The sequence below is a fragment of the Vitis vinifera genome, chromosome 13 (genome assembly GCF_030704535.1).
Source record: "Vitis vinifera cultivar Pinot Noir 40024 chromosome 13, ASM3070453v1".
In the NCBI taxonomy this organism is placed as follows: Eukaryota; Viridiplantae; Streptophyta; class Magnoliopsida; order Vitales; family Vitaceae; genus Vitis; species Vitis vinifera.
Genome location: NC_081817.1, coordinates 27,255,935 through 27,266,062, shown reverse-complemented (window position 1 = coordinate 27,266,062; position 10,128 = coordinate 27,255,935). Strand labels below are relative to the sequence as shown.

Here is a 10,128-nt window from a genome sequence, read left to right as displayed (position 1 = left end):
TAAATAAAGAGAGTAAAATTAACATTGCAGGATAACCAAGAACTTTGGTGCTTGATGAATAGGAGGGACAGGGAATGAGAGAGCAATTATTCAGGATACAACATCGCATTGAATAAACATGAGATAAAGATGTATTTGGTAGGTTGTACACCTTAGTAAATGGGAAACCGATGGATACTATACACCTAAGTAAAAGAGGAGATAACGGATGCTAAATTTTACAGTGACTACAGTTCTGCTATGTACTTTTTTGCTTGATTTATTATAATGGGAGGCCCCAAGATGCAAAGAATTTTTAAACAAATTATGCTATGAGTCTTTCCTTTTCCGTATACCAGTTGGGACACCATAACATACCAGTGATGCCCCAATAAAAAAAGAGAGTGTACAGGCTTCTCGAGCTTGACTCATAAATGATCCATTCTATGGTTATAGTAATCTTCACATACAACACTACTACAAGCTTTAGATAATTTCTTCCTTGGGATTTTCTTCTTAGCATTTCCTTTACCACCAGTTATGCTCATGGACTTCAATTCAGCAACCAAACGGCACTGGGCACAAGCCACCTAAGGAGATGATCTTTCTCTCAACCAAGCATCAAGCATGGCCTTACCAAATCGGTCAATATCCTTGTCTGTCACTTCCCATAGATTGGCAACTATAACAGGGGAACCAGTTGATAGATAGGAAAGATGAGTACCTTGTGGAGTGTACTGTGCCCCTGAACCACCACAAAGATCAAATTCAATCTTTAATAAGTTCACAGGGGCATAGTAATAAATTGATAGGAATGCCAGGAGGAACAAGCATGATCATAAAAGCATAAAAGCATGCAACTAGTATTTATGAATAAGCATGATCATAATCTAGCGATCAGTTGCAAAGTCAGCAATCATTCTATTCTAAAATCCCATCAAATTCTTTTAAATGGGAAACAGCAAGGCATTTACCTCTATGTTTTGATCTCTAAACCATTTTTCAAATGCAGTTTGTGAGCTGCTGAGATCACCACTAGGATTCAACAAATAAAATGCATCCAAGGGATCAATCAGCGGAAAGGCGGCAGCATTCATTCCAGCCTGCTCTTGATGGTGGTGGCTTCTGTCAAGTATGGCAGAGATGCTGCCAATTGAAGGCATACGATAAACCTCCTGTGTTCATAGCACTGGTATGTTCTCCCATGGAAGCATCTACACAATCAATTAGCTTGTGTGAATGAAAAAATTAAAATGACCCAATCATCTCCTTCCTAAGGATGCCTGGAGAAGAACCCCCCATTAGGGTGGTAAAAACCTTTTCATGTAGCAAATAGATCATTAAGTTTCAAGTACCTTGGATGGTATATTTATCATTTCATTGGAACTTTTTTTTTTTTCAGAATCAAATTCTTATTAGGAATGGATCTTAACAAGTTTAGGGAGGTCTCTGGAGATTGTTCTAGTGATGAAACATTAACTGGTTTCATCCACATCAAAGAAAGGTTATGACTAAAGCCCATAGGTGACTATCAGTTCTTATATTTGCAATAGCAAAATTTCAAAAGCACTGATATTCTTTTAAGATAATACCTCATAATTCACATTCCACTACACCTTGATATCACTAAATTAAATTCAATCTATTAGTTATAGAAGAAACATTGAACTCATAAGTTGACAATCTTGAAAAGTACAATGAGGGATGGAAAGAAAAAGACACACCTGCACCTCACAATCTAGCACCAGAATTATAGGTTACCTATTTACACTTTCTTCCTCTTCAAGCTCTTCTGCTGCTCCAGATATGAGCTGGTTGGCCAATGCAGATTTCTTTTCAACTCTATCACAAGGGTTAGAGAATACCTTACACCTTGTTTTTTCATCATAAAATCCCACTTTACCAATATAGCAGCCTTTGTTTAAATATAGCTGCAAAAAACATTGTTCTCTTCCATGGGAATATCTGGCACTCCCAAGAATAATTTTAAGAAGGCTCTCATTTACATCCATTTTACTTTTAGATTTCAGATCATGCACCAGCTTCTTATGTATCAAATCCAGGCGTTCACAGTCCAAACATGCCCCCAAAAGCAAGGATCTCCAGGGACCCAACCATAAATCTTCCAAGTCCCTAGCATATAAAAGGCATGGTATGTTGACAATCTATTAAAAAAATGAATTTCCAGAAGATAAAATAAATATGGAAAGTGGTGCATAATGCTATAATGTTTATGCACTTTCAGCGACCATTAACATAGCAACAGTTGAAATTCTTGATCTTTAACTACCATGTCAAAATCCAAAACAATTAGAGATGAGAGATCAGTGATGCAAATTCTATAAATGAATTTTGATGGACGGGAATTGGGTACTTGGCCCCTATTCCCAAATGCAAACTAAAGAACCTTTGTAACTCCATACATGGATATACAAACATAGGGTAAGAAGGGAGTGAAAACCTACCTCAGCACCATTGCAATCTGTTCTCCTTTGTATCGTCTAGAGGAAATGTTGAAGATGATAAATAATTCTCCTCCAGTATCATTTTAAATGCAGGAGCTACATCATCAACCACAGTGGAGCCCCAAGGACAGTGCCATTGTTTGTCCAAATCTTTGTGCTCATAGTGTATTCCAGACTCGGAGCTTGCATCATCATCTGAAACTTCTGGACAAAATTTTGCAATTTATTTAGTATCCATAGGTTATACATAAGGAGGTAATGTGGATCCTAACAGTTGCATGTGTTCAATTTCCCATATTCACTTAAAAGTAAAGTACCTTCTAAAACTGAATCCACAGGCAGAAGTATAACAACAGGTTGACTCTTCATATTCAAGTGTGACAATAGTACCCATGCATTGACAGAGGAAGGATAATTCAGCAATTCTCTTAATAGACTAGCCAAAGCACCTCCAAGCAAACTAATACAGATCACTGTAGTGCAAGGAAGGTCCTCAAAAAATTTCATAACAAACTCCTCAAGGCCCTGAAGTGATTCAGGGGCAAGCCTGCAGCAGGAAGGAAAATAAAGAAGCTAGACTAGGTTAGCTTTATGTTCATGTTTCAAACCACAGTACATTTCATTTTTTCAAGAAGAGGCAGCTGACACCTGAGTAAGTTATATGTTTCTGCTCTGATGCAATTTGGGCCAGTTGAATGTGAACCCTGAACATAAAGTTTCACATAAAAATTATTAAGAAATAACATATCATACAAATATTTAAAGATTATACATCATACAAAAAGCAACTACCAAGCATGATACCTTCAGCATGAAGGGAACTTGCAGGGAATAAATTTGCAGCTAGCAGTCCAACTCCCAGCAGCAGTGATCTTCTCTCGAGATGGCCTTAAATTCACCATGTGAGATCAGGAAAGATATTAATTAATACATTTGCACAACCCCATTTCAGAATTCACCAAAGGTAAACCTTTGGCTCAATATTTCTTTCAAGAAACCATTAATTACTCTGAGGACTCCATAGGGTGAAAGAATTAGTAGTGGGTTAAAAATCTACATCCAAATAAAAATAGAGACTTGCAAAGCCAGGCTCTGTTTGGTGCAGGTTTTTTCAACTGCTCAAAAGCTACTGTAAAGAGCTCTATAATGTAGTTGGTTTTGTGTTAAAGCATTTTCAAGTAGAAGAAGTATGAAATCTTATAGAACCCTTTTCAAAGCCCTTACAAGAAGAGATATTTTCACATCCAAATCTCAAATTTTCATTTTTATTTTTTAATTCAATGAAGTTTTCAAAAATGCACTTCACCAGAAGAACAGTACTTGTACATCAGAGAGAGATCTAAAGCTGAATTTAATAGAAACCCTTACCTAATTCCCGGAATTGAGCTCTTAGAAGACATACTTTGAATTCCCAAAAGTAGGTTAGAAAAAAACATTCTGGGTGTCAGTCAAACACAAGTTTCTGTACAAAGGCACTATTCAATATGCGGATTACAACCAAAAAACAAATTGAAACCCACGTCCAATTCCTATAACAAACACTAAAACACTCAACCCACAATCAAACCTGAAGAGAACTCAATCTGGGTATCATTCAAAAACAAAATTCTCCACAAAACATAGCTGCCAAGACTACGTAGGAAAGCAATCTGAGTACTACCTTAGCTAAACCTTAACTCAACCTCTCCCAAGCCTCGGGCCTTGCTTAGTGACCCTCATACCATGTCATTATGTGGTTCTCATGTGTGAACAAGTGGTCCACCAATGGTTTTTTGGGACTGTACCTTAGGTACTACCTTAAGAGCCCTTAGGTACTACCTTAATGGCCTTTAGGTACTATCTTAAGGGACCCTAGGTACTACCTTAGCTAAACCTTAATTCAACCTCTCCCAAGCCTCGGGTCTTGCTTAGTGACCCTCATATCATGCCATTATGTGGTTCTCATGTGTGAACAAGTGGTCCACCTATGGTTTTTTGGGACTATACCTTAGGTACTACCTTAAGAGCCCTTAAGTACTACCTTAATGGCCTTTAGGTACTACCTTAATGGCCTTTAGGTACTACCTTAAGGGACCCTAGGTACTACCTTAGCTAAACCTTCACTCAACCTCTCCCAAGCCTCGAGTCTTGCTTAGTGACCCTCATACCATGCCATTATGTGGTTCTCATGTGTGAACAAGTGGTCCACCTATGGTTTTTTGGGACTGTACCTTAGGTACTACCTTAAGGGACCCTAGGTACTACCTTAGCTAAACCTTAACTCAACCTCTCCCAAACCTCGAGCCTTGCTTAGTAACCCTCATACCATACCATTATGTGGTTCTCATGGGTGAACAAGTGGTCCACCAATGGTTTTTTGGGACTATACCTTAGGTACTACCTTAAGGGACCCTAGGTACTACCTTAGCTAAATCTTCACTCAACCTCTCCCAAGCCTCAAGCCTTGCTTAGTAACCCTCATACCATGCCATTATGTGGTTCTCATGTGTGAACAAGTGGTCCACCAATGATTTTTTGGGACTATACCTTAGGTACTACCTTAATGGCCTTTAGGTACTACCTTAAGGGACCCTAAGTACTACCTTAGCTAAACCTTCACTCAACCTCTCCCAAGCCTCGGGCCTTGCTTAGTGACCCTCATACCATGCCATTATGTGGTTCTCATGTGTGAACAAGTGGTCCACCAATGGTTTTTTGGGACTGTACCTTAGGTACTACCTTAAGAGCCCTTAAGTACTACTTTAATGGTCTTTAGGTACTACCTTAAGGGACCCTAGGTACTACCTTAACTAAACCTTAACTCAACCTCTCCCAAGCCTCGGGCCTTGCTTAGTGACCCTCATACCACGTCATTATGTGGTTCTCATGTGTGAACAAGTGGTCCACCAATGGTTTTCTGGGACTGTACCTTAGGTACTACCTTAAGAGCCCTTAAGTACTACCTTAATGGCCTTTAGGTACTACCTTAAGGGACCCTAGGTACTACCTTAGCTAAACCTTAATTCAACCACTCCCAAGCCTCGGGCCTTGCTTAGTGACCTTCATACCATGCCATTATGTGGTTCTCATGTGTGAACAAGTGGTCCACCTATGGTTTTTTGGGACTGTACCTTAAGTCCTACCTTAAGAGCCCTTAGGTACTACTTTAATGGTCTTTAGGTACTACCTTAAGGGACCCTAGGTACTACCTTAGCTAAACCTTCACTCAACCTCTCCCAAGCCTCGGGCCTTGCTTAGTGACCCTCATACCATGCCATTATGTGGTTCTCATGTGTGAACAAGTAGTCCACCAATGGTTTTTTGGGACTGTACCTTAGGTACTACCTTAAGAGCCCTTAGGTACTACTTTAATGGTCTTTAGGTACTACCTTAAGGGACCCTAGGTACTACCTTAGCTAAACCTTAACTCAACCTCTCCCAAGCCTCGGGCCTTGCTTAGTGACCCTCATACCATGCCATTATGTGGTTCTCATGTGTGAACAAGTGGTCCACCAATGGTTTTTTTGTGACTGTACTTTAGGTACTACCTTGAGAGCCCTTAGGTACTGCCTTAATGGCCCTTAGGTACTACCTTAAGGCACCCTAGGTACTACCTTAAAACATTCCTTAACACCTAAGCAGCCATTTATTGTTGCAAAACATCTCATTGGGAAAGTACAAAAGAGAAACATAAGATCACTAGTAAACAACCATTTAGGGTGTTGTATTGAATTTCAAATCCAATCAAGAGATAAAAAAATGCGTCATAAATCCTCCAACTGTATTACTAACAATTTCTTAAGATCCGTGTTCATCCATATTTTGTATTGCCACATGCAGAACAATCGACTCAATTGGAGACTCTACCTTGAAAATAGGAGTATACACAACATGGTTCTAATTCTTAACCAGAAGAAAGACCCTAAGAAAATAGAACAATAACTAATAAGGACAATGCATGAATGAGTTTCTTAAAATATATTTAAAACTTCTAAGAAGGATTCACATATACAGGGTCAATAATTTGGAATACTAAAGGGAGACACATGTTACAAGCAGAAAATTTAGATTTCAAAGCCCCCTTATTGTGTGGGTAAGTGACTTGACAAAAAAGAGAAACACGAATGAAAATTAAAAAAAAAATTATAATATGGTCAGATATCTTCATCCCTTTTGCATTAGTTACAGATTTCCTAAAACTACATTTTGATGATAACAAAACAAATGTTGAGTACTTGATTAAATTTCCTAAGTGTGGCAGATTGCAAAATCATTAGGTGAAACTTAAAGGAAAAATAAGTCAAGAATTTGGGCGATCATAGAAGACCAAAAGTTGAAGACCTTTTTTGTAAGATACTAAACTTTGTAACAGTTCCATGTGCATTTTAGATGAGGAAACTTACATGCACTTGACCTATGAAAAACTTAGGCTTTGGACTTGGTGACCATATTCAACCAAATCTTATTTTTAATTTTTTTTTTTTTAAGAAAGTTAATCTAGATGAAAAATAGAATGTAAAATGTGTCATAAACCTTAAAAGCAGCTCAAAATATAATATACAAGCCTAGTCCCTTCTTGTATCTTAAAAGCCCGTGAAACCAAGGCAAAATCCTAGTGTTTGGGGCTATCACTGGTCTAATATCTAGCCATACTTCAAAAGCCTGTGAAACCAGAGGCAAAATCCAAGTGCTTGGGGGAAACCCATGCCGAGCCTGCTTTCATAGTCATGCTTTGCCTAGAGCAACATTGTCACAACCCCAATATTTTGGAGCTACCCTGTCTTACTTCTGCTCTTTATCTCCTTATTCTCCCTATCCTTACTGTTTACCGTTAATTCTCTGAGAGCCTCGAGAATCCTTTTAGCAAAGGTGGATAGGCAGATTCTATTTGATCAGATTCCTAAGAAATTATACTAACTTACCATTGTTTCCTTCATAAATTCGTATAAGCTAGTAAATAAAAGATATCCGATCCCTGTATAAGTAAGGAGACTCCTGAGGAACATTGGACACGTATCCAAGAAATGTATAGTCTGAACATGTTAAATCTAAACACGATTTCAGGTTAGGGTTACTTTGTAGACGTGTAAGAATCGGAATAGTTCCCAATTCAAAAAATGTCTGACATCGATGATGGATCCCCAAAATTACTCTATCAACCAATTAATAAGGATTTTCCAAACCACAAAAACGTAATAAATCTCGATTCAATCTTCTAAAGAAAAACTAGTTCATCCCTATCGAGAATATTCTCCACAAACTAAGGACCATTCGGATGAAAGAAAAAGAAAATGCTCCAGAATGGTCCATTTTCTTAAGCATTTTATTCTCTTTTACTTCAAAAAATCCCCAGGTGTCATGTAATCACGGATTCAATAACCAGAACACACCAATTTCATAGCACCGACTGAGGAAAGAGAATACCTTCTGGATGAGCTTCTTCATATTCTCGGAATTGTTTGCCAAAGTATACATCAGACCAATCGGGATTGAGACATAGAGAGCGAACTTTCCGATTTCCAGGATTCCCTTTGAAGTTCCGATGGAAGACATTTTCGTGAGGAAATTACGCAAGTGAAATTTTTTTTGGGCACTTTAAAATTGGAGCCAGTGAAGCAGGCGTATTAAAAAGGGAAAGTGGAAGATTTGATAATCGCGTTCCAAAGAAAAGGGTTGTCTTGCTTTCGATATTTTCGGTCGAAATGGCGCGACATGAAGAGGTAGCGAGCAAATTCAACAAGGGGCTTGTGGGAAGAAGATGAGAAATTTAGAAATTGGGAATTTCCTGAGATGGGGTTAGGGCAAAATAACCAGAAGAGAGATTCCTACTTTTGGTTTTCAGCCGGGTTTATTTGTGTTTCAGTTTTGAGAAAAAGTTCAAGTTTGAAATTGTTCTGCTGACATGGAGAGAATTTTCTGGTGACATGGAGAAATTTAGGGGCAATATGGGAAGAAGAAATGTAAACAGGAGATAGTGCATGTTTTGGATATTATTTTATCTATTAATAATTGTATCTCATATTTTATATACTTAGGTTATCAAAATCATATATTTTATGACTGGCGTATTTTTCAAGCTTAAGATTCTCTTTATAATTGTTGTTGGTTGTATCAAGATTAATTTAAATGTTAGATAAGACTTAAGAGAACCTACTTGCAATTTATTAAATTTGAGTTAATAAAACTAACTTATGAAATTAGCTTGAATTATTTGTTTTTTTATAATTATGGTCGGCAATCTTATTATCAACTAGGGATGACAATGAGACGAGTTTTTTTTTTGAATTTGAAATTTAAATAAACGGATAATAAGTGAGTTTGAGATTTTTTTTAAACCTAAGATAAGTTCGGGGCAGATTCGGGTATTGCCTTATCCCACCCACCTCGTCTTGATTATATGTAAAATTAATTTAAAATTTGAGTTAGGGATGTGTTAAAATGATTATAATTAACATTTTCGTAAAAAAAAATTGTTCTAAATGAATAATAACAATAATTTTAAAAACAATAATTGATAATATTATTTTATTCAAAATGAATAACTAATAAAGTTTAACTTTTTTAAAATATAAACAAGTCAAGTTTTTTATTACATGTATATATTTGGTACTCAATTACAAACATAATATTTTAAAATATTTTCATTTAATCTATAATTAATTGGATCAATTTTTTATTCCAAATTATTCAAAATATAAATTATTAATAATGTCTTACTTAATTTGTAAGCCATTTACCTAGAGTCATTGTAAACCAATTTTTATTCATGAGTTTTTTTTGTATTAATGAGTTTAATATTTGAGTTTCAAATTATTTTTAACTTTTTTATGTTTTTCTTTTGTTTTTAAAATTTGATGAAAACAACTTTTACTTGTTTTCTAAAAATTGTTTCCTTATTTCACTTTGTTTTTAAAAACAGGAAACAAAGAATAACAATCAAATACTGTTATAAATTTTTAAAAATTGTTTTTTGTTTTCAAAATAAAAAATCATTTTTTTAATCACACCATGAAATGAGCTCTAATATTAAAAATAGGACAAGTAGAAATAAGGGGTTATCACCACAAGGTTTTGTACAATATTATTGACAAATTTTCATAAATGATGTTTGAAGGTTAGGATAATCATTTGAGATGGTTATTTGGACAATCACTTAACAAATACTTCTTGACAAAAATAAAAAAATAAAAAAAAAATCCATAAGATCTTGACTTGACTTGGCTCTTGATGCACTTGATGAAAGCCCTAGTATAATTTGTACATATTATATTAGCGTGAGTCTTGATATGGTATGGGTTTTACCACTTGACCTCGAATCAAAGAGGTCTTTTTACTGTTTTACTTGTACAAAGGACTCATGCTACATATGATATTATTTCATTGATAGGAGATTTATACCATGACTTTTAATTGGTGACGATTTAAAAGCCCGTTTCATAGTAATTTAAAAAATTATTTTCAATATTTTTAACACTTAAAATTTGTTATTATTCACGTGTTATAAATATTATAAATATTTTTTAAAATTACTATGAAATACATTTTAAGAGTCTATTTGATAGTATTAAAAAAAAAATCCAGTGTTTAACAAAATTTAGAAAATACTTTTAACCATTTGAAAAATCACTTATAGGGTTTAATATTTTTCAAAGTACATAATGAAATAAAGTTATATTTAGATTATTGAAATCATTACAAAAAGGAA

At 35.7% G+C, this 10,128-nt stretch overlaps 1 long non-coding RNA gene across 9 annotated transcripts; it reads right to left on the bottom strand.

Moving 5' to 3' along the window:
* Window positions 1-216: 216 nt before the first annotated feature.
* LOC100260134 (uncharacterized) lies at window positions 217-8,366 on the bottom strand. 9 transcript variants are annotated; one of them, XR_002031470.2, is made up of 7 exons: window positions 7,848-8,366; window positions 3,249-3,906; window positions 3,093-3,148; window positions 2,762-2,991; window positions 2,445-2,648; window positions 954-2,112; window positions 217-724 (listed from the first exon to the last, which is right to left on the bottom strand). It is a non-coding gene; the product is annotated as an uncharacterized LOC100260134 (long non-coding RNA). The 9 variants fall into 9 exon arrangements; XR_002031471.2 differs by having other exon boundaries at window positions 3,249-3,332; window positions 7,848-8,359; XR_009467325.1 differs by lacking the exon at window positions 7,848-8,366 and adding an exon at window positions 5,207-7,832 and having other exon boundaries at window positions 3,249-5,162.
* Window positions 8,367-10,128: the final 1,762 nt, after the last annotated feature.